Source organism: Dreissena polymorpha, chromosome 13, assembly GCF_020536995.1.
Source record: "Dreissena polymorpha isolate Duluth1 chromosome 13, UMN_Dpol_1.0, whole genome shotgun sequence".
NCBI classification, from domain to species: domain Eukaryota; kingdom Metazoa; phylum Mollusca; class Bivalvia; order Myida; family Dreissenidae; genus Dreissena; species Dreissena polymorpha.
In genome coordinates, this window is record NC_068367.1 from 1,669,394 (window position 1) to 1,695,645 (window position 26,252).

Here is a 26,252-nt window from a genome sequence, read left to right on the forward strand (position 1 = left end):
TAATTATATTACGTTTGGAAAAAACGCAGCGTTCAAATAGACCTGTAATACTTTATAATTAGGTCGTGCTCTGTGAAAAAAGGGTTAAATGCACGTGCGTAAAGTGTCGTCCCAGATTAGCCTGTTCAGTTCACACAGGCTTCTAAGGGACGACACGTTCCGCTTTTATGATGTTTTTCGTCTCAAGAAAGACTCTTCTTAGCAAAAGTTAAATTTAGGCGGAAAGGGTCGTCACAGGCTAATCGAAGACGAAACTTTACGCACATGCATTAACCGCCCCCCCCCCCCCTCCAAAGAGCGCGGCACAATTGTATTTAAAGGTACCGTCAATCACGACGACGAAGAAAAGAAAAGTTGTAAAATACCGTATTTTTCTAAAATACCACGGCTGGTATATTACATTACTTGAAAAAGTTGTTAAGTTTTCATATTTTCAGTATATTCGGTAATAATTTTTGCTGGGTACCGGTACCAGGTAAATACCAGTTAACGCCAGTACATTGATCATCATCATCACGTGGTAAACTCAGGAATGCAGATTGCGCATGCGTAGTGAATTGTATATATTATATATATAAAATGATCAATCTACTTGCGTTATTTACACAGGTGGTTAGCGTGTGGCTATGATTTTAATTAGTGAAATCATCATTTTGAATGATAAATAATCATATTATAACGAAAACTCCACATTTCTGAAAACAAAATCACTATCAAATATATATATAACAAGGTATCCAACTCGAAATCACCCGAAAACGGGGTGCATCGCTTTGAACAGCCATTTATTTTTGCGCTAGTTTTTCGTTTGGGGTCATACAAATGAAATTATATCAGTTATGAAGTGGCTTTGTCAACTTATCTGTTTAACTCGATTGCAGTATAACAACATACAGATCCATCGTGTCGCAATTTCAAATATGCATGCTTAACCCATTTATGCCTAGCGTCTAGAAAAAAGGCCTTGGCAAACAGCGTAGACCCAGATGAGACGCCGCATGATGCGGCGTCTCATTTGGGTCTGCGCTGTTTGCTTCAAGGAATTTCTGTAAAAAATATTCTAAATATAGAAATTAATATACTAGACATCCCTAATTTTGGAAATAAATTGATCCAATTTAGAAGGATGGGAGAGTCCAATAGGCATAAATGGGTTAAATATGCATTCAAAATGCAGGACTTGCATACAGCACCTGCACACACGCAAAACGCGAGTAAAAAATCAGTGTTGCGAGCACATATTTTTGCTGCACGTGTAAAACTGCGGCAAAAAACGTATCAATTAAAATATCAGCTGTCATTTTCAAAACGGTCCACCCTATTTCAAAGGGAGATTATCACCAACGGTAGCAGGATAACTACCCCGAGATAATCTGGGCAGATGGACTGTAAGTTATGTTTTAATGTGTATTTCGGAATGTTTTATAGTGTACTTCAGTAAGTTTAAAACTTGCATCCTTCTTAATTTTGTTCTGAACACATACTTCAACACCCGAATGAGTATAGTACCAATACAACCCAGCTGACGTTCATTTGAATGCCACAATGTAATCGAGTGCGTTAAATCTAAAATAGCAGGCAGGGGGTGGCATACTGTCAAATACATAATACGACCTGACAAATTATACGATCTTATTACACCATTCATAAAAAGTCTTAAATCGCTACGAAATACTTCGATTGCACGATTAACTAGTTTGTCTATGTGAACTATTGGTTTTAGACGATACGATCTAGCTTTTGTTGATAATAGTCAGCATAATTGTATTATTGTGAAAGCCTATACTCGTGTGACCTGCCGTTTTCATTTATTAACATATATTAATTGTGTTATGATCTCAGAAAACGTCGATATTTAGCCGATAAATACTCACCTTATAAGCTTATTTTCGCCACAATCAAATGGCCTACAAAATGTTCAACAAGTTCAGGATAGGCCAGTCCGACATGTCCCTTTTAAATGTATTGAAAACGTTACATACTTACTTCTACACTCTATGTATTAAGACGATGCACTTATGTTTAAGTCCAAATGAAATGTCTGTCCTGTTGTGGTCTGTTCCCTTGTTAGACTGGCAGCATGACAACCGCACACTTGATGCAGTTATGTCCACTACACGACGGCCTCCCGCGCCAGATCTGGGTGGAGGAGATGCAAGGAAAGCTCTACGGTCGTGTGGAGGACCTGAAGCCCAGTGTCCATCTGAGTAAACGATAAGGAGAGATTGTTTTTATAAATTGCTGTTAAAAAACTGATTGCTTTTTATAATTATATAATACTAATTATAACAAATAATATAAAGAGGCTCTGTTCATGGGTACCAAAATACAAACTCACTCATTAACTCTGGTTCGAAGCATTATTAAGCTAGCTAGTTCAAGTTGGTTCATCGCTTAATCGATGCAAACGGTCTTTATATTGTAAAAGTCTGCAACAAAGGGAATTGCTTTCCTGTTCTCTAAAAACACTCATCAATCCTCATCAGCATTCACTTGACCGGTCTGTGCGTTGGGGTGAAATTAGGGACGACAACACAGATATTCTTCAACAATTAGGTCTGTTGTAGTAGTTGTAGTTATATAGGTCGTCGTATTAGTAGAAGTGAAGAAGTAGTACTAGAAGTTGTAGTAGTATTTAAGAGACATATATAAGAGCACGGTCATAGTAAGAGCGCCAGCAAAGTACAACTAAGTTTTACCTAAAGTTTTCAACAATCATTCATGACAAAAATGTTGGTTAAGTGGTGCAAATACATGGACATTAACACATATTCAGTCGATTTCTTACCAATTATTGTCTGTTCTGTTCACGATAAATATCGTACTTGTCCCGACAATTATCTACGATATTATTGTTTAGCGCATGCTGTACTTATTTGTGAAATATAAACAGGCTTTAATCTAGATCCATTTTGTCAATCCCACTACGGAATTTTAAAGGCCTTTGCAAACAGTTTGGATCCAGATGAGACGCCACAGAACGTGGCGTCTCATCAGGATCCAAACTGTTTGCTACTCTGATAGTATTCTTTGAAAAAAATCGAAGACAATGCTAATTTTATAAATTCAGCAGACAACATTTTAGCAGAAGACAAATTTCCCTGCATGCAAAGGGTTAATACATTCAACAGAACGTTAGACTAGATTTAATTTTTGTTTTCAACTTCCGGAAAACAATATAACGGTGCGTATACATGTGAAAGGTAGATAGTTATCAGGTTTTGTCGAATTTAGACATGCATTAACAGATTCATCCGACTATGCTGATCGCATTAGGCGACGTTTCAAGACAATGATCAAATAATAATTATTACCAATACGGTACCCAAAGAAAAAAGAAAGGTTACGAAACACGAATCATCTGACCTCTAAGCAAGCGTATGTACATACTACCAATAATTTGATGGGATAAATAGTAATTACATGAAGAAAAGTGGTATTTTTTACTTTAATCCCAGTAAGAACAACAGGCTCATTATAAATCTAAAGAGTATAGAATTAAATGAATGCAAAGTTATGAAGTTTTATCACCGAAACAAATACAATTCAGCGCTCGGACTTGTAATTAACTTGTCGCATGGACTCAATGAATTTCCCATAAGAATCTGTATTTTTCCGTTATTTAACCACACGAAAATGTTGTTACTGTCCGATGTAATGATCATCAAGTCCATGAAAATGAATAAAGTTTGTATATATGTACGGCCTATTTCCTACGCTTTTATTGTAATTGATTGTCGCAAATCGTAGAAATTCCATTCACAGAAATAGGAGCGAGAGCTTTTTTTCCAAGGGTCGTCCACTCTCAAAGGGCTTCTCATGTAACTTCATATTAGGTCAAGTAAATAGGTAAAGACTGGCATATGACATGGCGCAAAAAAACTATAGCATTATAGAAGAAATGTCTAATTTTTTATTGTTACTTAATTTAAACGTATTTTATTAACAAAACATGTACAAAAATGTTGCGTGCATCACTACAACGTAACATTTAGAAACTCGTGGACGTTTAATTTTTGTTTAACCGTATCCGTCCACATGTCATTTATTAAAGGCTAGTGACCATCTGCATATACTATGAAACTTGTTTACGACAAAGCAAATATAGCATGATGTGTCAAAGACAAATATACAGCAACTAGACTTGTTTCGACATAACCAAATCCAATTGTTCGTCAAAGAGGACTTCCATCCACCAAAAATATCTTAAATATGTTTTAAGTTTTATGCTTGAAAGTAAATAAAAAAGTTCTATAATATTGCCGAAATTCGGTTTAAGCTTAAGCTTATTTCCTGTATGATCACCAACACACGGTTCTTCAGCTGTTAACGTTTGAAAAACGTGTTAAGAACGTTTGAGTTAATTTCTTTGACTGAATTTAACGCATAAATGAAGGGTCATACTACTACCTAGCTGATCACATTCAATGTTCTTTCCTTTCCGATTACATACGTATTAAGTGCATTCAGTTATTAAAGTTTACAAGTTTAAAGTTGTAAAATCTTCCGAGCACTTTAAGAGGAGTTACGTACACTTCAGCTTCTAATATTTAGGAACTAATAGGATGCAAACAAACATAAACATTTACATCAAGTTAAAAGGTAGCCCCCAAATAAATATATTGATATGTAAACCATGAAAGAAGCACGAACAGAAAGACGAATGTCTGCGTGTACTCTCTAGCGGAGTATTTCGACGAATTTCTAAATTTGGGGAGACGGACTACTTTAAATCATATAGTTTCAAAATTTCAGATCCTTCTGAAGGTCACTATATTATAGTTTGGTTAGTGATATTTCATCTTTGATGATGTTTCGACAGTACGAATGCAGAACGTCTGTTTGTATATAATCAGATATAAAACGATTCTATCGTAATTCAATGCTGATACAAGTTACGAATATTTAATCATCTTCGATTGCGTACAGTTTTAATTTATTGCGAATGTTCGAAGGGCTAAATAACTGAGAAGAACACTATCGAAACCCTCAGTACACGGTTACTAGTTGGTTAGGCAATATTTTGAAATTAAAAATAACGTTGATGTGGTTAACAATACATACATCCTGGTGCTTATCCTTAACAATGTCTACACAAACAACAATGTCATTGGTAATAAGACTACACTTGTAAATATTAAATCGAGTAAATGTTTCAATGTAGTGTATATCGCTGGCTCGAAATTCTCTCAAGTCCCAAACCCCAATACCAAGCAAGTCATTTAACCTCGGATTGGTACTGAATTGTTTATATCAAATACCAATTGTCTAACGAACTTCATGAAGCCCGCCAGGTTCATTGTTTTAATGATTTTTCTTCTTAACAGTTCTTTGATGTAGCTCACTTATGAACATCAAACCTTGAGAAGAAATTACGAAAACAAAAAAAAAAACAGTAGTATATAATAAAAACATGACATGTACCGATGCTTTTGCATCACAAGTAGTACTTAGCTGACCCAAATTGTAATTTATGAATGAACAATTCAGGCAGTACTTTTAAATGCAACCGTCTTACGACTTTAAAGACAACGTCTGACGTTCGATGTCAGCCGGATATCAAATAATGATGTATGCTTTTTTAAATTAACAAGCTCTAACTGATACCATGACACACTTTACATGCGTACTAAGTAAGGTGTTGTAACGATACATTTTGGCATAAAATTATGCATCTGGATAATACAATATCAGACTATATTCACAGATGTCAACTAGACGTATGTTGAAGGTAATACCTAATTACTATTTTTGTTTGCCAGACATAGAATGGCATCGGGTAAGACAGTGAATTAATTTGCGTGGTGTTGCATAACAAAGCTATAAGTCTTGCGGAAAAAATATATTGTGTCTAGATGCCATTTAGCTGAACAGTGTTGACCTCCGTTAAACCGTTTAACCCAGGTTTTTGCATCGACCGTTTAAAGGCGGTAGCCATAGGTGTATTTACTTTCCTGGATCTGAATGGTTACTTCGAAGATACAACTTCTGACTTTGACTTGACGGTGGGAGTGCGCTATTTGTCACTATTTTTGTTTGAATAATTCGGATTTGAAAATGATTTTGGTTGAAGAATTCACTGGATTGTCACTAAGTGCATTCCACAGTTTTGTTTTTCAAAGAAAGAGTAATTACAGAGATAAGTGTTCGCTGGAATTTGTTGGAAGCACTATGAAGTATTTACTACATTGCACACGATGTAGTGAGGGATATAGTCCCCGTATTTGTTAGCTCTATTTGTCCTTAAAAGGCATTAGTGGCTTAAGGTAGAGTTCAATGGGAAGGGTTGGTACGTACCATTTCACCGCAAGAGATGTACAAGAGCGTCAACCTGTGGGCACGTCGCCTATCTTGGAGAGGTGATCGGTCCGGCTTCCGTAGCATATCGGAGATACAGCAATGCTGTCTGGAGCGGTAGTCTTAGGTGATGAACCTTTCGGCTGATCGCTGGACGCGCCCAAAACAAACACTACGTCGACAATTACGTCTACGACGGTAAGGGCAACGATGATAATGCTGATACTACGTATGTGACGTTCACCAATATGGCCTATGTGACGCTAATTTACTTTGTGGCGATTACTATGTGACACACAACGTTTGTGACGATTGGGACGTATATCATGTTCACAGGTATGTCCTATGTGACGTTAACTGACTTTGTGAGGATTGCAATGAGACGCTCTACTTTAATTAATAGAACGAATGAAAAGTATAATAGACAAATGACAATCTTTCATGCAGGATCTGAATACAATTATCATTTGCCGTAATTGTAACATAAGATAATATTACAATCATAAAATAAATTCTAACTAGTAATACATACTTTCAATGAAAAATAAATTCCATTCACAAATGACTGTATTGTTTTCCTTTATCATTATTACACAATTAATTCATAAGAATTAAAATATTCACTCAAACAAAAGTTATCAATTATTACCTAAAATAAGTACTTTTATAAACAAAAAAGCATTTATATTTATACAAAATAACTATAGAATAGCAATATCACAATATCCACTTACTGTTTGATTTCATTCTTAAAGAATTTCGTTTCATCATCTGAGATCACGACCCACTTGTTTCAGTGTCTCAATGTATTCTGATGCTCAGGGAGACTTTCTTGAAGAAGGAAAATAATTCAAAAAAAATCATGGAACTGACATCATTTTTGCCAATGAAAATTTGGTTTAGTACCCAGCATCATATTCTAAATATACCCTTCACAACATTTGGAAACTTCCGGGAACGCCATCATCCTATTTGGAGACTGCGTGTACACACCAGAACGTTATGGGACACCTGTTTCCCTATTGGAACGTTAAAGAAAGGCTAAGTTTTAGAGGTGGCATTACAATAAAGATATACGATCTTCACTCCCAACTTTTCAAGTCTGGATTCTTAACACAACTCGGTCTGGTCAAGATCCTGTCAACATCCCAAGTACCATAACATCTCATCTCATCTCATCTTCGCCTGTGGTCCCATCTGGGACATAGGCCGCCAACGAGCTCCGTCCAGGCGTCTCGGTTCTGGGCGAGTCTCTCAAGCTGCCCCCATGTTTGGCCCATCTGCTTAGCATCTGCATCCAGATCACGGCGCCAGGTGTTTCTAGGCTGCCCTCTCTTCCTTTTCCCTTGGGGATTCCATGTGAGGGATTGCCTTGTCGTATTGGATGCAGGCTTGCGAAGGGTGTGGCCTATCCACCTCCAACGTCTCTGAAGGATGTCTTCTTCAACTGGCTGCTGGTTTGTTCTTCTCCATAATTCTTCGTTGGAGATCTTGTCTGGCCAGCGGATCTTGAGGATCTTCCTGAGGCAGGTGTTGATGAAGACCTGTTTCTTTATGGTGGTGACAGTGGTTCTCCAGGTATCTGCTCCATAGAGGAGAAGCGGCTTCACAATGGTATTGAAGAGCCTAATCTTGGTGGTGATGCCAATTACGCTGGATCCCCAGATGTTCTTCAGCTGATGGAAGGCTGTTCGTGCTTTACCGATACGGGTTCTGACATCTGCATCCGTTCCTCTCTGGTTGTCCAGAATGCTGCCAAGATAGGTGAAGCTGTCCACCTCCTCCAGCGCCTCGCCTTGGACTGTGATGGGTGTGTTGTTTGATGCGTTGGTCCTGAACACCTTGCTCTTCGCTTTGTTGATGGTGAGGCCCAGTCTAGCTGAGTTGTCCGCTACCATGTTTGTCTTTTCATGCATCTGTTGTTGGGTGTGGGAGAGAAGAGCCAAATCATCGGCAAAGTCGAGGTCTTCCAACTGTTCCCGGAGTGTCCACTGAATTCCATTCCGCTTCTGCTCCGTTGATGTCTTCATTACCCAGTCTATGGCCAGCAAGAACAGGAAAGGTGAGAGTAAACAGCCTTGCCTCACACCAGTTCTCACTTCAAAGGCATCCGTGAGCTGTCTGCCGTGAACAATTCTGCAGGTCATTCCCTCATACGACTTCCTGATGATGTTGGTGATCTTTTCTGGCACTCCGTAGTGTCTCAGAAGTCTCCAGAGGGACTCCCGGTCAACGCTGTCGAACGCCTTTTCATAGTCAATAAAGTTGACATACAGCGGCGAATTCCACTCCAGGAATTGTTCCAGAATGATGCGCAGGGTTGCGATCTGATCCGTACACGATCACTCCTTTCGGAAGCCTGCTTGTTGGTCACGGAGATGCGGGTCTACTGCGTCTTTCATTCGGTTCAGTAGGATGCGATTAAACACCTTTCCTGGGATGGATAACAGCGTGATTCCTCGGTAGTTGGAGCAGGAACTGAGGTCGCCTTTCTTGGTTAGCTTGATGAGGTAACCCTCTTTCCACTCTGTTGGGATTTCTTCTTCTTCCCATATCTTTCTGAAGAGCGGGTGTAGTAGGTCCACACTGGTCTCCACGTCAGCTTTAAGCGCTTCTGCCGGTATGCAGTTAGGTCCTACAGATTTGCCGTTCTTCAATTGTTTGATGGCGCTGCTGATCTCTTCCTTTGTGGGAGAGCAGCATTTGATTGGCAGATCTCTTGTAGCTGGCAGAATCTCCGGTGGGTTCACAGGGGCAGGCCTGTTGAGCAGCTCCTGGAAGTGCTCAATCCACCTCTTCTTCTGCCCCATAACACTGCCATGTTAACATGCTTCTAGTATGCAGCAATGGTGCTTGTCTGCAACATCTGTGTTTGTAATGTGCGTGTTTGACTTTCTAGTACATTTGTTTTGATTGTCTCAAAGTCATTTGTTTTGATCGTCTCAAAGAATCAAAATTGTACCTAGTTCCTTGCAATAAGTAAGACGTGGTTCTGAATAATGTTTATCTCCTGCTCATGAAGTTGAAGTTAACATAACTTCAAACAATAAGACGTTTTTCTATAAAGATTGGTTTGAACGAAGCATTAAATATGTCGACCAATTATATGACTACAGAATTAAGGATTTCTACTCTTTTAATGATATATGCTACATATACGGAATACCTTCAAATAATTTTCTGAAGTACTACACATTAATCAAAAGCATACCCATACATATTAAATCTGAAATCAATACAAATAATGCACCATGTACTCAAACAACATTCGTAGAAAATATACTTGGAAGAAAAAACAAAACAAATAAAATATTTTACACACTACAAATTAAAAACCCAACAGAAAACTCAAAAACCCAAAATAAATGGCAAGTCCTTTTCGGAGTACATGAACTTAATTGGAAACACATATTTACCATGCCATATAAAGCAACTATTGAAAGCACTCTGAGAAATTTTCAATATAAATACATACATAGAATTATAGCTACAAATAAATACCTCTTTAAATGCAAATTATCTAACTCAAATCTGTGTGACTTCTGCAGTGAAAACATCGAAACTATAGAACACCTGTTTTGGGAGTGCAAACACATCCAGCCTATTTGGAATCATTTAACATCTTTTCTTGAACAACAGCAACTAAACGTTAAATTATCTTTCTTAAATGTAAGTTTCGGAATTTACTCATTGAAATCAAAAGATTGTAATAATATTGTGAATTTTATTCTTATAATGATGAAATTGTTCATCTTTAACATGAAGTTCAAAAAACAAGTACCAATTTTTAATTGTTTTATCCATAGTCTTAAACTTAAAGTCCAGATTGAGAAAGAAATAGCCCTCAGTAATGACACATTACAAAACTTTGAACAAAAATGGAATCGGATTAAATTCTCATGATGCTTGTCCACTTATATACATTTCACTCTAATGTAAGTTATCTTTCTAAAATATTTTTGTATGTTTTTTTTTTCAATCTTATAAGATCATTTTGAATATACAACGAAACACACAAGTCCAGTATGCTTTCTTCCGACTTTATACAACTCATCATTTTTCATAACAATTCTTCTATTATTTTTTTCTTTTCTCTTTAAAAAAAAATACATATTAGCATATCTTGTATAACATGTCTGAACTTTATTGCTTTGTACAATCACTATGTTGTATATATTCATGTATACATTGTATGTATTATATTGAATAAAAAAAAAAAAAAAAAAAAAAAATGAAGTTGAAGTTTCATATCGCGTGTAACTCTTTTGTAACTATCTTATGTCCTTGATTTAAACTCAATAGATGAATAACGAGTTGTGATTCGAACTGGGATACCGGCTTTATGTTAATTTCATAGGGAAGATTACTATCGTACAGAAAGAGTCAAAACGATTAATAAATTAACCTTGCTAAACTTGATTTGTGTGTGAAACTTAACAACAGACTCATTGACACAATAACATGTACAGGTTTACGACATTGTAACAAGTAAAACTCAGTACAAACATCCTATCGAAACGACACACAAAACATGTGCAGGTTTACGACATTGTAACAAGTAAAACTCAGTAAAAACATCCTATCGAAACGACACACAAAAGCATTAGAAGGCCATAACTAGTTTAGACAATTTGCGTCACCCCTCGGATCTTTCACAAGCAGTAAATGAAACCCATCGGATCATTCACAAACAGTAAATCAAGTGCGGCGTGTCCATGTTTCAACGCTTCGCGCAATTAAAGGATTATTTGACTAATTTTTATGACGCGATCTCAAATAACGACTGGTGCTCATTCAGGTCTTCAACGCGTGAAATAAGAACCAATTGAGATTATTTATCGACGTTTTGCACCCTTTAACTTACTTCGACACAAAGCTAGTATGCGGCCAGTTATACAGTGTTTGTTTACAGTTTGTTTCCTGTGTTTTGTATTCAACCTATCTTTAGTTCACTTGCGCAAAGTGTTGCGCATGAAGACATTTATAAAGTTATGTATGACGTACATTGTAGGCGTTTTAATTTAAATGCCTTAACATTATCCAATTTTATTTGTGTTCGTACGATGCTGAAAGAATTTAGTTATCTTATGTAAACAAGTTTGTTGTTTACTACGTGCACATTCTTTTAAGTCGACACGGTGCTTTTAGTTAAATGAAACATAATCGAATTATTTAATGTTCCTTTTATACTTGCAGTTTCTCAGCGGATTCTTTGCTTGCTTTGTACATACCATGTGTTAGTCAATTGTACACACACACACATATATATATATATATGTGTGTGCATGCGTGTGTTTGTGCATATGTGTGCCTGAATTGATTATTAGTTATAAGTTCACCATACATTGTTTTATAATATAATAAATACTACAAAAAGTAATGGGAGATATTATTTTGTAAGCGACATTTTGTAATTTTGTCAACTAAAATACTTATTTGATGTAGTGTTACTCAAAGCTTTTTGTTTAGGACAACTATTGTGTATCAATTATTTATGTTATATTCAATGTCGTAATTTTGAAATACAACTTTGAATGCTTCCTATAGAGCGATAGAATAAACAACCGCTCATAGCGATGCTATCCTTAAACTTTTTACACTGTGTGGAAATTATTTAAGGGTGAATCGAAGATTGTAGTTTTTGCATAGTTTAATATATCAGACAGATACGCTTATTAGCTTCATTTGCCTTTATGTATGACCTTCATTTTGCACCAGTTGCTCTGTAATGAGCTGGAAAGATCTTCCTACTCAGCGCGGTATTTGGCTTCGATTGTTATACCCACAATAGCTTACCCTGCCGCATGATAATATCGACTTCGGCATCATTAAGCGCAATGGCCAATTGACTCTTTGGTAACTCGTAGTTGGGCTCATGAGGGCATTGAACATTAGAAGACTATTGACAATAAGTCCTTGACACATGAGCATCACAATGCATCACAATGCTACGTTTGAGTTGACATCTTGACATTTCAATAAATACAGTTTAAATACAGTGAATTTCCCATGCCCCGTTTGAAATTCAACAGATAATTAAATGCTACTTGCGTTCAAGATAGTCGAGAGAATCTTTTACAACGTTTTTGGTGTATGAACTTTAATTTCAGTCCATAATTCATGGAGATTGCATTGTATCCTATAGTATTTTATACATAGGATATCAGAAAGGAACCAATTGAGCAAAGTCTAATATTCTTATATAGTAATAAATCAAGCGCGGTCTAAATACTAGTTTAATTTAATTCAACTCACGCTTTTTCGTGGATGGTTAGATTGTTCATTCGCATCGCGGCACATGCCCCTTCTACACCGCTCCATTGTTAAACGATATTGCTGCCAATCATTTTTAGTTGTGAGCGTCAGCTCACAACTAATGTAGAGAGGCAGTTTTGCACGTCAATCTGCTTTTAGCTACGCTAGGAACGATAACCACTGCCTGCCTGCACTGCCTGCAGAAATATTTTGCAGACGTCGAATGCAAGGAGCGTCTGCTCTACTACGCTAGAAACGATAACCACCGCATCTGCCTGTTTATAGTTCACCACTGGTACACTGCAGTGTGTGTATTTAATCAATAGTGTTTAACAGCTTGTAAGACGACATTGGCCAGTCTAGCGTCTATCAGTGAAATATGTACATATTGGCTGCTTTCAGGGAAAACAGGGCGTAATGCATGTCAAATAAGATTAGCCTGTGCACATTGATAAGCCTGTGCAATGCACACAAGCTAATCAAGGACGACATTTTCTGATGTTATGGTGTTTTTCGTTTAAAGACAGTCTCTGGTACTGGGATGAAAATTAATGCACAACCAATAGTGAAAAAAGAGACATATTGTTGTTATTTTGTCTAGGTTATCTCTATAACATAAATATGAGGATAAACAGTGCACACATATCTCGACCTGTTCTTTAATTCACACTCTTTATAAATTTGAATGGGTTGTGTTCATTTTAAACTTGCTATATAAAAAGCTATAACATAATTTTGAAAACTGAGTTGCGTCTAAGATTATGCAATAGCGAACAACTTCAGAGCCTTCAGCGCTTTGATTTACATTCTGTCATATCCCCACTGCAAACTTGAATGGCATTTGCCTCCTACTACCCATGAATGGTTGAACATGGTTCAAAACACTTTAAGGACCTTGTCAATTTGATATGTTAATTATGTTGCATATCCATGCTTTTTCGTTAATAGCCTACGTATTTCGGTCATAGTATTACGATCTTTACATATTCTTTAATTCTGAATATTGGACAGTGTGTAATAAAACATGTTTTTTTCAATCTACATGTAAGCTTAAAGGTGCCTTTTCACAGATTTTGGCATTTTTTTAACTTATTCATTAAAAGCTTTATATTGATAAATGTAAACATTGGATCGTAAAAGCTCCAGTAAAAAATCAAGAAAAAAATTAAAAAAAGGAAAAGAACATTGCCCGGAGCAGGTTTCGAACCAGTGACCCCTGGAGTCCTGCCAGAGTCCTGAAGTAAAAACGCTTTAGCCTACTGAGCTATTCCGCCGAGTACACATACTGTACGTATTTTATTCCTTATATAAGCAATCTTCGTAGTTTCACAAAATTTAACGACAAAAACAGAACTCTCCAAATTATTCAATCGTTTCGCGTTGCAACGCTTTATAATTTTTAGGTTTTAAAATCGTCAAAAGATGCATATAATGGCTATATTAGAGCATGGTTAATGTTCAGTATTACTGTTTCCTCACAAATATCATATCTAAAACGAAAACTTACGAATCTGAAACAACTTTTTTCAATTTTGTCAATTTACCAAAGCGTGAAAAGATCCCTTTAAACCAAGGTCATATTTTACTCCAGCAGCCAGGCGTTAAATAGTGTCCCATTTCTTAGCAACGCAATATTATAACTAAGTCGTAAACGTTTTTTTATTATGGCAGGTCAATCATCTAGTATATGGTCAAGTATACATGTATACAAAAAAGTTACAATAAATTAACCCTTGATAATTTTGTGTACGGTTTTATAAAATCCAGAAGATTTACAAGCATCTGAATGGGCTCGAAACCTGTAGGAAATTCCATTTGTGTGTTGCTCAACAAAGGTAATTCCGATTTTGTCAAATAATACGGGTTAACTAGTTTCTTATTGATGTAAGGTTTAGTACTTTTGATTAAAGAAGATTTTTAGAATGAAATTCACGGTCAATCTCACTGTGTTAAAGGAGCGACGATTGCGTACAAGTTGCTGTTGAAGCTCACCGAAGCTCACCGATATTTACAGCACGCGCATGATACTAATAACAATAATTAACGTAAACGCACATTATGCGATTTTAATCAACTGTGTTAATGGTCTAATTGTTTGTGCCGCTCAAACAAACCCTTTGTCCTGAATAAGAGATGACAGCTCTATTACTATTTTGCACTTCAGGAGCGTTTGAACAATAGACCTGTACTTAAATTACTTGTATTTATATATCAAATCTGTCTTTTTAATTCAATTTTGAACTAGTTTCTTATTGATGTAAGAGTTAGTACTTTTGATTGAAGAAGATTTTTTAGAATGGAATTCACGATTAATCTCACTGTGTTAAAGGAGCGACGATTGCGTACAAGTTACTTGGTTTATCTTGATGAATGCCTGTCTTCAATGTCAGCTGTTGAAGCTCACCGATATTTACAGCACGCGCATGATACTACCAATAGCAATAACAATAATTAACGTACACACACATTATGCGATTTTAATCAACTGTGTTAATGGTCAAATTGTTTCTGCCGCTCAAACAAACCCTTTGTCCTGAATTAGAGATGACAGCTCTATTTCTATTTTGCACTTCATGAGCGCTTGAACAATAGACCTGTACTTAAATTACTTGTATTTATATATCAAATCTTTCTTTTTAATTCAATTCTTATTATTTATTTTTATTTATTTATTTATTTATTTATTTATTTATTTATTTATTTATTTATTTATTTATTTATTTATTTATTTATTTATTTATTTATTTATTTATTTATTTATTTATTTATTTATTTATTTATTTATTTATTTATTTATTTATTTATTTATTTATTTATTTATTTATTTATTTATTTATTTATTTATTATTTATTTATTTATTTATTTATTTATTTATTTATTTATTTATTTATTTATTTATTTATTGTGTAATTGTAATAACCAAGTATTTCTTTATTGTGTTAAAATATATTGTAGGAAATACACATCTATATAACCAAAAATAAAAATAGTTCAAATATCACCTTTCTGTGCTTCCAATCAATATACTACAATCTATATACAGTTATCGGGCATATTTCTTGTTTGTGGTTTGTTTGTCGCGTCGGGGATGGGGGTGGGGTAAACGTAGGCATATATGCTGCTTGTGCTAAGATAAAATATCTTAATTTGAGTCAAATTAACAATGCAGGTCTACCACAAATCTTCATTTGCGAGGAGTTTTCACTCTTTATATCAGTTCTAAACATTCAAAGAACTGAACATGTCTTGAATTATATTTTATTGAAAGCATAAACATACGTTTAACTGCTCCAAGCAGAACATTTATAAACATATTTAGTACAAGCCATACATCCACATATGTGCAATACAATATTTCCATGTTTGATTCGCAGGGACCGTTTCGCAATGAATTACATAACCACCCATAATCACTTTTATTTATTTCTTTTATTGATGTTTCATGCTCAATTCACTGACATTTAAGTTGCTGTTTGCCATTCAAACTGATTTTTAGAAATTCCAATGAGAACAATATATTATCGCAATCAATTAATTTGTTCGTTGTAAACAGAGGCTTCATTTATTAACAATTACACCATATTATGTTTTGTCCTTTCTTTCCAGCCTACAAGTTTATTACTTGCCTGCTCAATGTTCAAAACTTATTAAAGATTGTTATATTCCTGTACAATGAATAAAACAAATACCATTTCAATTTGAAATAAAAAGGCAAGATTTTCTAGAAAATACTAAATGAAGAAGATATGTTGATAACCCTGATAATTAAGAAAAGAACGATGTTATCTCACCATGCTATGCAGAATATTTCATTTTAGTAGATCAGATTTAAATTGATGCAATGGTTTTCCAGAGCTGATTCGTATTACGATTATTTTATCATAATCAAGTCCTTGCAGTCTATGTCTTAACCCTTTCAGTGCGGGAACCGAATTTTGAAGGCCTTTGCAAACAGTTTGGATCCAGATGAGACGCCACAGAACGTGGCGTCTCATCTGGATCCAAACTGTTTGCTATTCTGATAGTATTCTTTGAAAAAAATCGAAGAAAATGCTAATTTTAGAAATTCAGCAGACGACATTTTAGCAGACGACATATTTACCAGCATGCAAAGGCTTAAGTTTATATGAATGACGTGAAAAGATATGGAACGGGAAAATGCGGATTCAAAAGTATAATATTATGAATTAAATAGAATAATAATTGAAAACAAACAAAACATTTTGATGACAGCATTCTGCAGGAAATAATCGTAAAATGTCGGCGATTTATTCTGGCGAGTGCAATGCGAACAAACAGTTGCATACACACATTGAGGTTAAGTAAGTTTAGTCACAGACAACTTATACAGAATGATAGTGTGATACATGTATTAATAACAAATTACAAATGAAAAGTTTATGGCTTTTATAGGAAATTTAAGCTTTAAAGTGATTAAAAAAATAACGACAAGACATCTGAATAGTTTTGTAGCGTTGAAGTTTCTACTTCGAAATTACAATTAATGCATTAATGATTCCGTTAGAAGGCAACCACTGTTTGACTCCAGAGTTTTCTAACGGCCCAAACACATTACTCAACGTTACCATACATTAATTTGTTGTTGGTTTTTGTTCGCCGTTTTCAATGATATTTTAATTATGCTACAACGTTAAGCTTACTAACTCTTTCCTGATTAGAAGGTTTGCAATAATTCAGTTCACATACCTATGCGTATCTGACAACTACCAAAGTAATTTGTCTTTGCCGGGGATCGAACCTCGGTTTGAAGCCTGGCGCTCAAACAACTTTTCTAGCCGACCAGGTTTAATTTTCAATATGGTTAATTGTCAGTGTCATGAATACAAATTAACGTATTTTATTTAATGTAATTACGAACGTGCAGCTCCGTGTTTGTGTTTTTACTGACTTCTAACATATCTGTATGGTGTGTTTGTGGGTATCAAGGTCAACAACCCGCCTAACAGAAAGAATGACACAAATTAAGATGCCCGACAGAACGACAAAAACGCGTTCCTTGTAACAATTCTCACATATATCGACTTTTGGTCGTTCTGATTTTAGGGAGTATATGGAGTATTTTTCATTCTTGCGTTCTTTTGTTTCGGTGATATATAGACTCGCGCATTTCAAAGGACAACTGATAAACAAAACGATAAAAGCGGCGCAAATACGACAATAATGGCATGTATCGCCGACACACCAGAATGACTACACCATATGTATGCGTTCTTAAACTTCATTTATTGAAGGCAGATGCACTTTTAGTCGTTTTGTGTTTGCACTATGATAATTACGAATAGTATGTATTAGAAGCGCACATTTTCAGCATTTAAGATGTCGTGATTACAAAAATCTGTAGGGTGGTAGGGTTAATACGAGGATGTATGACCTTAGCCTTAATGGATGAATGTAAATACAGTCGCAGGCCTCTCGTATACAACTTTAAAAGACACATGTTGGGCGACATTTGATGTCAGTTTTTTTTAGAAAGAGCGATTTAAATTGGTTTGAACTAACAAGCTCTTACTTTGACCAACTTTCAACTTGTAATAATTATGATGTTATTAAGATGTTTATTAAATGATATATACATATATATGCATAATACATTAAACTAGGTTCACAAAAGAGGTCAAATATGCAGATTCGTACAAAACGCTGTTCTTTGTTTTTTATTGCACATTTGAGAATATTGCATCCATAGTACTGCATTCAGTCTAGTTGATTTATTACTATTGAGTTGTTTGTATAGACACATTACCTATAAACGAAACATATCCGCGATATATGCATGTCTCCATATTTACCCACTTCAAAGTTATAGTAAAACGAGAAAATACAGTTTGTGATTTGCCGATTGTTCCAATAGCTGTCTCGCCATCACTTTTCTGGTCATTAATAGAATTGCTTTGTTGTCGTCTTCAATAAAACTAGACGTATCCACATACGTCCTTACACGAAAAATCCATTAGTTTACCACATGTAATATAATCAGACAAAGACATCACTTGCGTGGGATACATCAACAACAGCCATTGGGAATTTTTCTTGGAAATTATTTCATTTCTTAATACATCAAACTGTTTTATTCTTCAATAAAATATGCCGGAAATACACATTGTGACTTTAAAATAAGTACTTTTGTAAGCACTTTCGCAAGTTAGACAAATACTTAATATTTTGTGAAAATCATATATCAAACATGCTAATAGAAATAATTATTAAACGAAATACACGTGACTTGAGGCACGTTTTTCCACGTAAAATATCGTTTTGGTCAGCTGCATATATTTACAAATGTTCTTCTGGTTGCGTGAGACAGCTCAGCTGACCTGTGGCATTCAACAATTTTTACATACTTAATATTGCTGCAAGAAGTTATGAGAAAAGTTATTAATTAATTAACCAACATAAATGTCATATTTGCAATAAATTATTTCTGTGCTGATCCACTTGCAAGCTCGTCTGCGTTACTCCGGCGTTTTTTATTTGCGTTTTTGCTACAAAAGAATTCGCCGCAAGTAAGTTAACAAACATGTTCATTGCTGCATACCCTCGGACTCCACTAGACTATATCGGCTTAAATGTGCCTTTGACTATGATAGTGCTTACATATATGAAATGTTATATATCTTAGATGTGTTGTATTGCTATAGCGAATAAATTCGCGATGCCTTCTTGATAAAAAATATTTATGAAAAAGTGTTACAACTTTTAAAATATGAATTTGAAAAAAGGGCTCGTCGATTGGGTCGTTGAAAAAAGTAAACATGTGGTGGTTTACACTCGTGTGATAACTCTTCAACAAAATATCGCGATAAGTTTGTCGTAAATCTCCCATTATATTGACGTTCCCGGTGAATCATTTCACAAAGCAGTAATGTGGTGATTTTTAACCTACCACCGTTCTTTACTTACGTTCATTTTCCTTTGGTTATATTGTTCCTTTCAGTTAATATATTAAAAGCGTCCATTGATTTCCGGAAAGCATTGTCGATGTTTTATTCATTGTTAAAAATATGCCTAGAAATGTATCGTTGTATGCTGTTTTTATATCCATTTGTTTAATAAATGTTTATTGCGTTGCTAAATACCAGAACCTCATTGTTATGCTATATAATTAAGTCAAACCACTATTACGAAGATATCAACTATATCACTATGGAAATGTCCGAGTAACGCCGCATGAGCAGAAAGTATAAAAGCGCGCGTTTCTTCTATGAATGGTCAATCAGGTCCGACCTCAAAGACCTCGTGAAGAGGCCGGTAGGACCTGTAAATAAACTCTGATTTAAAAAAAATGAATTTTCAGTTCTGCTACCGATTTCGTCGAGTAAACATTGCGAAAATAGGTAATTAAATTATATTATTAACATAAATTAGGGACTTTGGGCACATAGAGACTGGCTATCCTCTTCAAATGTTCTGAGAGTATTGAAGTTGGATTCCTACCCCTCAGCAGCCCGGGTCGCTAATAGTTGAAATATAAGTCACATACCTTCACACAAACACTACAAGGCTCAATACCTAGGGTATCGTATCGAGTCACACAGACTCGGAGTCATAACGAAGTGTTCCGAGAAATAGGTCTCAATACATAGTCCCGAGACATAGGTCCCCATACATAGTCCCGAGACATAGGTCTCCATACATAGTTCCGAAGCATATGTCTCCATACATAGCTCCGAGACATAGGTCTCCATACAAAGCTCCGAGACATAGGTCTCCACACATAGTCTCAAGACATAGGTCTCCATACATAGTCTCGAGGCATAGGTCTCCATATATAGTTCCGAGGCATAGGGCTCCATACATAGTCCTGAGACATGGGTCTCCATACGTAGACCCGAGGTCATAGGCATACAAAGTGAGTTTTCGAGGTCATATGATTAGAGCATTTGATCATACTTGATTCACTGTTTCAAACCAATTATTGTATTAATAGCCAATTATAAAGCAAGATAGCTTAAGGAAACTTATATACTATTGTATTGGGTTTTTGAGTTATTGTCTGAGCCATACTATAAAGACCGACGCTCTGTCGAAGACACGTTACAGTAAGTCCAAGTCGACCTGCCCAGTTTTCAACGAATTTTCTCTCCAAAATGGAGCCATGCTTATTCAGTTTGGCAAAGCGTAAAATAAGCAATAATAGAGATAATCGTTAACGTTTTTTGCATCCTTTAACTTACTTGTCCCACATGCCTCTGATTACCGGTGCGATATCGTGTGACTTATTGTTTTCCTTTATTTTAAAGTGTTGTTTTCTGGTATTTATTGCATCTACATCGTTGCAGTTACTGTCCACTTGCACGGACATTTTCATTTAGTTATCAGCGTGATATGCAGCTTACAGTTTATACTGTCTTATGTTCATGCGTTAACATAATCCATGTGTAGCTTTTTTATATATGGACAGTACTAACGAGATGCATGCAATTATTTAACTCGTATACAGCAAAGGTACGAAATTGAGCTCAGACGGCGTGGCTAAGTGGGCTCAAACATAATAAAAGAATCATAGTTACGGTATCGACTTTTAAATGATGGCCAATGTTTTATTTATGATCGCAGTGCGTTGAGAATTTTTACATGTCCCATTTTTAGTGAGATAATCCAGTTAAACAAATGGTATTTGTATTATATTGAATATTATAATAAATGTATTAACTAAGCAAATCAGATAACGAATATAGCTTGTGTTGTTCACGTGACTTCCCTATGGTCTGCATGTAATTATCATAAAGCATTTTACCGTTGCTTCCATTTTACTTAATTCGTCTTCTTAACTGGTTTTAGAGATATCTCTTGTGACAGCACTTAGCCCAGTAGCCAAATGACTCTTTGAATTATCGAATTTCGGTTTCTGTGAATTATCAATTGTGAAACAAATATTTAAACGAGAGCATCACGTAACTCTGCTTCATTTTTGGCATCTTTCAATACATAGTCAAGAAGCGTTTTGTCGATACAAAGCTTCATTCTTAACAAATATTAAAAGCAATAATTTGGAAAGTTAAATAAAGTCGCAATTAGGTTGTACAAGTTGTAGAGTGTTTCTCATGAGCACATATTTTATGATCAGCGTAACAGTTCAACGATTGCTTTAAAGGGGCCTTTTCACAGATTTTGGCATTTTTAACTTATTCATTAAATGCTTTATATTGATAAATGTAAACATTGGATCGTAAAAGCTCCAGTAAAAAATGAAGAACAAAATTAAAAAAAGGAAAAGAACATTGCCCGGAGCAGGTTTCGAACCAGTGACCCCTGGAGTCCTGCCAGACTCCTGAAGTAAAAACGCTTTAGCCTACTGAGCTATTCCGCCGAGTACACATGCATGACGTATTTTACACCTTATATAAGCAATCTTCGTAGTTATACAAAATTTAACGACAAAAACAGAACTCTCCAAATTATTCAATCGTTTCGCGTTGCAACGCTTTATAATTTTTAGGTTTTATAATCGTCAAAAGATGCATATAATGGCTATATTAGAGCATGGTAAATGTTCAGTATTACTGTTTCCTCACAAATATCATAACTAAAACGAAAATTTGCGAATCTGAAACAACTTTTTTCAATTTTGTCAATTTACCAAAGCGTGAAAAGATCCCTTTAATCGTGCATTATGGGTGCATATAAGAAGCAGTACTAGTAGTTGTTGTAGGGGAAGTAGCAGTCGTAGATGTTTTAGGGGCTGAGAGGACACTTAAGTTTGAACTGCCATGTACTTAAAATTGAATTCAGCACAAAAACAACAGGCTATTCAAAAAATACGCGATATCATATGTTCTGACAGAATCCTTACGTATTTAATTGACGTTGTTTTGTCAAGTTAGACCCGGTTACACTCATATAGCAGCAATTAAATACCTCCCCACGGTTGCAATCATTGCCGACAGGTCAAATCAAGCAATTAAATACCTCCCCACGGTTGCAATCATTGCCGACAGGTCCAATCAATGTCTGCTAATTATTCTGTGAATAAGCCTCACGCGGTGAGCTATGTATTTCTATACCGACAATTAACCCACTATATGTGATGAAATATTTATATGCGCATAAGATCGAAAACCTTGATACAAATTTAGGGACATCAAGCGTAAAATTTGACAATAATTTAAAAATTACCGCATAAAATTGATTAGAACCGGATAAAAGCGGCGCAACTTGTACAAAATGCTCAATATGCGAAATAAAATCTCGATATTCGTGATACATGTTGTTGAATGTGTATAAACGCATACCCGCGAACGTCTGGCAGTTGGTGCACACCGAGGTGGAGGAGCTGGTAGTCGGTGGTTATCAACCTGAACTCACAAAAAAGAACACCTTGATCTCCAATAATAACCTAATGGTTACATACCCCTAAACGGAAGTGGAATTTGGGGTTACATGCAGTCAGTTTGCTTCTAAGCACATATGATGCAGTTCCTAGTGCATAAGATTTTAAATATGCATTTCAAATGATATGTTTTGGTATCAGTTTAATGGTAAATGTGTAAGTCAAAGGGTTAAAGGCCTGATTTGTGCATGTCTTTGTTGGTGGTTGCCAGCCTTAATAGCAGGGCATGGCGTTTGTATACAAGATGTCTGTGCCGGTGTCTGTCAAAACCGGTGCATATGTTCGAAGGTAATTATTTTGAGTTACAACGTATATATATATATATATATATATATAATATCCAGTCATGCATAGTGATATATTGGCTATACGCTCGGTCATGGTGAAATTTGAGATCAAACATTGCGAATTCTATATATAACAAAGAAGGAAATTATTTGCGCATGCGTAAGCTAATAGCCATAGCCTCTATTAACTGGACGCTCGGAGGAATGTAATTGCACTTCATTTGACGCCAAAATTTGACCCGCGTCTTGTGAAAATGGATCATTTAAGTTTATTTAATGGAATTACTACAAGGTGCAATATACCCGAAATAACCGTGTATGCGCGTATACTGTTTAATAATAGCTACATTTAGAAGTACAGTTCGGTTAGATACCTTCTATTGTAAGTAAGGGTCTCGTTTTTAGCCCACTGTCTGTGAAGGGAATTATTTTGTCGTCGTGTTGAATGAGACATGGCGTATGTGGGGAGGCCGTACCCGACGATTCAATTCATTTGCACAAACAGTCGGCCATTGTATCGACACAGACAGTGACGGCATTTGCATTGAATGCACCAACAAAAGGCAATGATGTAATGATTTTTCTGACTAATAAACATTAGTCCTTTTATAAGACAAATTGGTGTGCTAAAAATTACTCCTAGCAATAGACATTATTTACCCATGTATGCCTAGCGTCTAGAAAAAAAGCCTTGGCAAACAGCGTAGACCCTGATGAGACGCCGCATGATGCGGCGTCTCATCAGGGTCTGCGCTCTTTGCGTAAAGGAATTTCTGTAAGAAATATTATAAATATAGAAATAAATATACTAGACATCCCTAATTTTGGAAATAAATTGATCCAATTTAGAAGGATGAGAGAGTCCACTAGGCATAAATGGGTTAACTGGGAAACAGGTATATTTGAGCCTGACAACTTTGTCTAATACATTGTACATAACACAAGTGAAATGCTACGTAACGTATCATCTCATCAAGAACAGCATGGGGTTCCTACTGACATGTATGTTTTGTGTAAAATTTGAGCTTAGTGTTTTCTATCGCTGATAAACAGGCGATGCCTTCTTGATAACGAATATATTTGACGAGATTACATTCCTTTTACAAACAGTTTTGTGAATCAAGCGCAAATTTGACACGTTGGAAACGTAAACACTTTAAAGTTTACGATCTTCTTGTTATTTTTGGTCGAAACTTATCATCGATAAAACACGAATATCGCAAGTATGCCAAAAATCTCCTATTTAATTGACGTTGTCGGCGGATCATTTCACAAACAGATAACCATAGTGGGTCTGTCAATGTTTAACGCTTCGTGCCATTTAGTGCTATTTGATTTATTGTGTATGACAGACTTTCCAAAGAGGATCCGTTCCTATTTAGTTATATAAATCATGAAATAATCAACCATTGACAAAAACCATTACGTCCCTGCACCTTTTTCTTACTTAGCCCCAAAGGTATCTAGGTACAAGCGACGAATTCATTGTGTTCTGTGTTATATTTACATCGATGTAGTTAATATTCAAATGCGCAAAATATTTATTGTTTATTATAATGTTTTACGAACAGTAAATATTTCCTGATTTGCATGCGAGCGACATTAACAACTTTATTTTCGATGTTAATAGCATTCTGGTGATATAAAATATTAACCTCGCTTTTACCGCTGTCACTCTTTGAATAAGATATTGGGCACAGTTCAATCGATTAAAAAAAATATTCGTCGTATAATATTTAATTTTAATAAATTGAATCGTTTACTTGCTCATAGAAATCGTTTTGTTGGGTGTTTATAACGCGATTTAAGTGAGACATTTACTTTCAAAACAATTATCTTAATTTATTTTATTCGGTTTAAATTGTGGAAATTGTTGTTTGAAATAGTTGACTGCAGATATAAAAATCTTCGTGTTTTTTTTCAATAAATTAAATGCTGATAATTGTTCGTACATATCACACGGATGGAATGGAGTTATACTTAAACCTTAAATTATGACAGTACTGAAGAATTTGAAACCAGCTGATAAATCGCACACTCGTAAAATGCGCGCAAAACATCAGTTTGCGAGCACAAATTTGCGAGCGTTAAGTGTATCACTAAAAATATCAGCACTCATTTTCAAAGGTTCTAGACTATTTAAACGGGAGCAGTTTAATGACCCCAAGTCAATCTGACACCATGAGCAACCTGGTATGTTTTGTAGTGTTCATACGCGTATAACGATTTAGTTTAAACCTATGATTTCTTTGTTGTTGTTTTTCTTTAAACAATAATACTTACTTTGCTGAATTCGAACACCTCACAAGCACAATTATGTTCGATCGGAACCGTACGCAAGTCCACGTGTCAGCACAATTATGTCCCTCGTGTTGCTCTCATTTCGCACACTTACCATGTAATGGGCAGTACAGATTTGGAGAATATGTTTCTCCGCCGCGCATTATTCGGGATACATTCGAGGTTCGCTCTTGGACAATGGGGCTCAAAGTGGGCATGCACGATTTTGTAAAAAAAATTGGATTTATATAACATGTGTAAAAAAACTTATTATACATAAATTTCAATATAAATAATTATAAAAGTTAAGAAGAACATGTGTCGAAAAATGCCAAATAAGCCAGATGTTTAATTCTGAACTCGAAAATGTCTGTACAGTCGAATTCGCCAGCCTGTATATCATGCATGTACGATATGAATCTAAATTTAGTTTTATTGCAGATTCGTTCATACAAAACAAAGACACGATTTAGATTGACGGATCATTTTAATTTCCTGCGGCGATATACATGTATATTAATACGACTTACTCCGATCTTAATAAAAAGACAAATGCTTCGGTTATTGTATGAAAATATGTACGAAATATCATTGTCACAATCGGCTCGGGGCGCTAATTTGCCTCTTCTGCATTTTATGAAATTCATCTTCAAGGTATAATTTGTCTCGCCTATTTTGTGTTATTGTAACATATTTTTATCAATATATTAGTATTTAACACATATAAAAATCGTGCATACCCCACTTTAAAGTGGCCTTTTCACAGATTTTGGCATATTTT